This window comes from Rhinopithecus bieti, unplaced genomic scaffold (genome assembly GCF_001698545.2).
Source record: "Rhinopithecus bieti isolate Rb0 unplaced genomic scaffold, ASM169854v2 scaffold_9996, whole genome shotgun sequence".
NCBI lineage: Eukaryota > Metazoa > Chordata > Mammalia > Primates > Cercopithecidae > Rhinopithecus > Rhinopithecus bieti.
Window position 1 is genome coordinate 1,700,256 of NW_016806973.1, and position 6,406 is coordinate 1,706,661.

General features: G+C 35.7%; 1 pseudogene; it reads left to right on the forward strand.

Annotated features, from left to right (window-relative positions):
* The first annotated feature begins 623 nt into the window (after window positions 1-623).
* On the forward strand, window positions 624-3,419 carry LOC108534047 (60S ribosomal protein L19 pseudogene; annotated as a pseudogene).
* Window positions 3,420-6,406: the final 2,987 nt, after the last annotated feature.

The following is a 6,406-nucleotide window of genomic DNA, read 5'->3' on the forward strand; positions in this document are numbered from 1 at the left end:
TTGACTAACATAGGATATTATCGATATTCAGAACTTTGAGAAGATACATCCAGGGAGGTTTGTTGTAGATGTGGTGATGGTTTGCTTTTTTTCTTTTTTAAATTCCCTACACTTTCAGAAAACTCACAAAAGTCATAACATTAAAACATAAAGGCATCTTCTATTTATTTTCACATCAATTACTGGACAGTAATTCTGTTCCTTCTATGTCCACAGAATACTGAGAAAATTTTACAAAAGTTACCTAAGCTTTTGTAATCTACTTTCTACTATGAGAGCAAACAGAGTACAAGATGAGCTGAGTTACTTGCACCTTTTGAACTCCTGAACTGAATAGGGTAGTGCACAAGTAACTTGTGACTTAGAGATAGGGAAGAAGCCTATTTTTCAACGGCTAAGAATCATTTTAGAGCACTGGATACCTTGGAGATTCTTTTCTCATTTAGACTTTCAAAATTTTTACTCTTGATTAACATAACACAACCCAAAGCCATTGCTTATTATTCCTTGATACTGAAAACAATTTTGCGAATTAGTTGTGTATACAAACAAGTTTGTCTAATCTTACAAAATGTGTTTAACTATATTGCTGATTAGTTTTAGTTCAGTGGAGTTTTTATAACATGGTTGTAGCTATTCTGGTACATGATGCCTTTCATAACAGTAAAATGCAAGTATGTTGTTGGCGTAATAAAATTTTTCCACTAATACACTTGAAATCTGAATCATCTATATTTTAGACCTAAATAGTGAGCTTTGTACTGCCTTTAAAATTAGAGGGAAACAAAATGAAAATTTTTTGGAATACATTTTAATCCCACTTTTAAATTATCTGAAGATTTTCAAAATCATTTATTTATGTAAGCTTGCTAGTGAAGTTAAACATTGCTTCCATATTTATTAATAACTTGTATTTCTCCAAATCTAGTTTGGCCCCCGTTATTACTTCTAGAGGATTTAGAATGACTGCAGGGAGAAGAGAAATGGAAAATAATACGAGGTTTCAGAGTGTGATAAGGGAAACAAAGTGGGGAGAATTAGAGAAGAATCTTGTAACTCTAACTCCCATACCATCCTTCCAACTCGGTTAAATTATTCCCCTAAGCTAGATTCCTTCACAACCCTCCCTGATTCTTTCAGAGCCAGAACCATTACCTTAGAGCTTGACTCATTTTCCTCTAAGATGATTTATCTTGACAAAAATCTCATCCTCTAGTAATCATCCCTAGAAAGACTCCAGTAGATGAAGAAACATTTGGACCATGGATCTTTCTCAGGTGGAGCTTTTGATTATGGAATGTGGATGAAATGATACTTATACCTCACTTTTTAACAATACATTCCTGAATATTAGTATTTCAACATTACTGGTAGAAAATCCTGGAAAACAGAGTATTGTATTTTGCTCAGTGAAGGAGGTAAAAATATGCCACCTGCTATAGCAAATAAGTATGCATTACAGATTTTAAAATAGCTAGAAGTTTTTGCATGTTGTCACCACAAAGAAATTACAAATGTTGAAAGTGATGAATACAATAATTACCCAAAGTTGATCATTATACCATGTATACATGCATTAAAACATTACATTATGACAGTACAGCCATCAAAAAGAATGAAATAATGTATTTTGCAGCACCATGGATGGAACTGGTGGAGAGTATATTAGGTGAACTAACTCAAAAGCAGAAAATCATACATGGCATATTCTCACTTTAAGTAGGAGCTAAACATGGGTCCACAGGGACATTAATATGGAGATAATAGACATTGGGAACTCCAAAAATGGGGAGTAGAGGAGACAGCAAAGGCTGAAAAATTACCTATTCAGTAAAATATTCAATATTCGAGTGACGAATACACTGGTAACCCAATCCCTATTATTATACAATAGACCCTTGTAACAAACATGCACGTATTACCCTTGAATCTAAATTAATAAATAAAATTTAATATCCCTTTGAATTATACAACATATATTTCTGAAAAGAAGAAACACTACAGTGTACCATATAAATATGAACAATTATTATGTCAATTATAAACTTAAAAATTTAATAAAAAATATGCCACCTTGGTTATTGGTTATTTAAATTAAAGGAATTTGAAAAACAACAGGTACAAGAGGATCACTCTGACCTTTGCTCTGTGTCTTAAAAGTTAGAGATGAAATTCTTATGTAGAATGTATCCTTCCTATACTAGAAAAAAGGCAATGGTCTTATCACCAAGGATGGAAAGGTGAGGCCAAGAGAATTCTGTACAACAACGAACCTTGTTAAACTAACCCTTATCTGTCCAAGTAAAGACCCTATCCTAAGCCTCTTTGTCTTATCAAATTCTCAGTTTACCATTCTTTGTTTAATTCAGTATACAGGCAACTGACTCCAACTGCTTCTGTGGGGTTTTCATTTCTTTATAAGGGTGCTGATGCCACATGAAAGTTCTATGAAATCAATTTCTATGCTTTTCTCCTGTGAATCTGTTTTACATCAATTTAATTATCAGACCCAGCCAAGACCCTGAGAGGATAGTTGTGGAGTCTTGCTGCCCCTACACTCATATGTGGTAATTACTGCTTTATTATTTCTAGAAAATCTTTGATTGTTGGTTATGTCTTCTTAACTCCACTTGGGTTATTCAAACCAGTTTTCTTCATTTTGAGTGACTATGCATTTAAGATATTAGGGCATTGGAAGATAAATAAAAATTATTTTATATCCACGAATGTTAAGTATTCAGAGCTGTCTAAGAAACAGTATTTCTGGCTGCCAGAGATACTAAAATCTCTAGAAAGTGGGATGTCCCTTTTGCTGCTGCGGCCGGCGCCATCAGTAAGCTCAGGCTTCAGAGGAGGCTCGCCTCTAGCGTCCTGCGCTGTGGCAAAAAGAAGGTCTGGTTGGACCCCAATGAGACCAACGAAATCACCGGTGCCAACTCCCTTCAGCAGATCTGGAAGCTGATCAGAGACGGTCTGATCAAGCGTAAGCCTGTGCCTGTCCATTCCCAGGCTCAATGCCGGAAAAACACCTTGGCCGGCCCTGAGGGCAGGCAACGTGGGCATAGGTAAGCCAAAGGGTACAGCCAATGCCCAAATGCCAGAGAAGATCACGTGGATGAGGAGAATGAGGATTCTGCACCTGCTGCTTAGAAGATACCGTGAATCTAAGAAGACTGATTGCCACATGTATCACAGCCTGTACCTGAAGGTGAAGGGGAATGTGTTCAAAAACAAGCGGATTCTCAGGGGACACAGCCACAAGCTAAGGCAGACCAGGCCCGCAAGAAGCTCCTGGCTGACCAGGCTGAGGCCAGCCGATCTATGACCAAGAAGCACACAATTGCCGTGAAGAGCGCCTCCAGGCCGAGAAGAAGGAGATCATCAAGACTTTGTCCATGGGGGAAGAGATCAATAAATAAAAGCTCCCCCTTAGTCTGTACACACTGGCCTCCGTGATTACACAGATCAGCCATTAAAATAAAACAAGCCTTTATTTGCTTTTAAAAAAAAAAAAAGTGGTACATAATAGTAGTGAGTATTAATTCTCTATATTCTCCTGCAGTCCACATGAAGTGCCAATGCATTTTATGGAAACAGATTCACCGATTTTCTAAGTATGAACTTGGTTTTCCTAGGAAAAGGTGTACTGCTTATCAAACACGCACACATCTCTATGAATTAAAGATATTACATAATTCCACTTTGTGAGGAAGTCATTATTTGCATTTCAATTATTAAACACTATCTCCCCTCATAGGCAAGGTGCAAATTACATTAATGCTAGTGTACAATTTATACATATAATTACCCAAAGTATTTTGAATGGATACAGGTGGCTTTCAGCTTGTGTTCAGATTTTCTGTGTAATCTTTCCCCAAATCGCCATTCACTATGAATAATACAATTTTGCTGTTAAAAGTCTTAGTTGAGCATTATAAGAAAATATTGACACATTTTTCCCTTTATGATTATACCTGGTGATTTCTACTTGAAGCATAATATTTTTCTGAGGATTGGTGAGATGGAAGAATTCAGACAACAAAATTGTCATTTCTATAGTCTAAAGCTTTGAGCAGAAAAAAAACATTAGAATTGATGTTTGAATTTCCTGCTGTTTTTGCCTTAGATGATTCTATTTTACAGATGAACAATACTCTTCAAAATGTTTGATAGCTGGATCACAACTTCAAAGGGATAATCACAAAAATACCTCTTTGTAGTAGCTACACTCTAAAGTCTGTTGTTAACAGCCTCAGTTTAAAACACTATCTTCCAGTTAGGTATTCTCAGATTGAAAATCTACAGAGTTACTTCATTTACTATTGTGTAATATAGTCTGATTACTGAAAAGCTTCTAGTTTCTGTGACTATTTGTAGATTATATTTTCTATCTTTTGCTTAATGAAATATTTTATAAGCTGTAGTTTTCATTATCTTAATGCCCTAAAAGATCAAACTTTGTTTTAATTTGCTCTAAAAAATATTCAAATTAGAAATTGCATTTCCCAGTTGACTGTGTTGGTGATGATCATCAGAATGAAATGGTAAATACAAGAAAATGCATCTTTCACGGTTGGATACACTCATCAATAGAAACAAACAAAAAAAATGCTGCTCTTTTTTCAAATAAGCTGGAGAAAGCATCTGTCTTACTATAAACAGTATACTTCACCAACCATGTGAGAATTTATTTTTATTGTCATGATTTAGCTGGTTGAAAGTGGCTTTTACCAGACTGCAAGTTACTTACTGTTTTGATTAAGGAGGCTTTCTAAAGGGACACCAATGAACTGCAGTAGATAGTAATTTTAAAAGGTAGAGGTTCTACTACCAGTGCTTCCCTCACTATCTTTGCAGTGCTTAGATGTCATCAACATAAAGACAGTTAAGAGAACTGATGACTTACAAAAATCCTCTCAATATGTGTTCTATAGAAAGACTGAGAATTTGAAATCTAGGAACATGACTCTTTTGTTATTATCAAAGTTAAATGGAAAGTAGATCTAATGACATGATGGAAATAGAATAGGAATTTTACTCAGCATGTGGCAAAAATACAATTGAAGAAAATATAGTTGTGTTACAGGAAGAATGTAGTAGGTTTAACTCAAAAGAGTTCTTTTATACTCATGTTAAATTATAGATATTTTATTGCCACTAATTCAAAGGTTATGAGTTGAACCAATTGGATATTCACATAACAAAATTATATCTTTTATCAGGCAGACAATAATGACAATATACACATTGGGGTGTATTTCACTGAATGGGTGAATTACAATGTCAGAGTGGTCTTGTGGGTAATGGGACATTTAGCTCTATTCTGAAGAAAAGTCAACTGGTATATTTCGATAATTGGACTGCAAAATATAGGAAATACTAATTCTGGCAGTGACCAATACTATACTACAGGGCTACAGTTACCAACACAGCATGGTACTGGTACCAAAACAGACATATAAACCAATAGAACAGAACAGAGACCTCAAAAAAAAAAAAAAAAAAAAAACCACACACACACACACACACACACACACACACACACATCTACAACCATGCGATCTTCAACTAACTGGAAAAAAACAAGCAATGGGAAAAGAATTCTCTATTCAATAAATGGTGCTGGGAAACTGGCTAGCCATATTCAAAAAATAGAAACTGGACCCCTTCCTTACACCTTACACAAAAATTAACTCAAGATGGATTAAAGATTTAAATGAAAAACCTAAAAACACCAGAATGAAACCTAGGCAATACTATTCAGGACATAGGTATGGGCAAAGATTTCATGACTAAAACACCAAAAGCAATTGCAACAAAAGCCAACATTGACAAATGAGATCTAATTAAACTAAAGAGATCTAATTAAACAAAAGAAACTATCATCAGAATGAACAGGCAACCTACAGAATGGGAGACATTTTTTGCAATCTATCCATCTGACAAAGAGCTAATATCCAGAATCTACAAGAATTAAACAAATTTACAAGAAAAAAAAAAAAAAAAAAAATCCCATCAAAAGTGGGCAAAGAATATGAACAGACACTTTTCAAAAGAAGACATATGTGGCCAAAAAACATGTGAAAAAAAGCTCTCACCATCACTGGTCATTAGAGAAATGCAAATCAAAAACACAATGAGATATTATCTCACACCAGTTAGAATGGTAATCATTAAAAAGTCAGGAAACAGGCCGGGCGCGGTGGCTCAAGCCTGTAATCCCAGCACTTTGGGAGGCTGAGACGGGCGGATCACGAGGTCAGGAGATCGAGACCATCCTGGCTAATAAGGTGAAACCCCGTCTCTACTAAAAAATACAAAAAAACCAGCCAGGCGATGAGGCGGGTGCCTGTAGTCCCAGCTACTCGGGAGGCTGAGACAGGAGAATGGCGTCAACCCGGGAGGC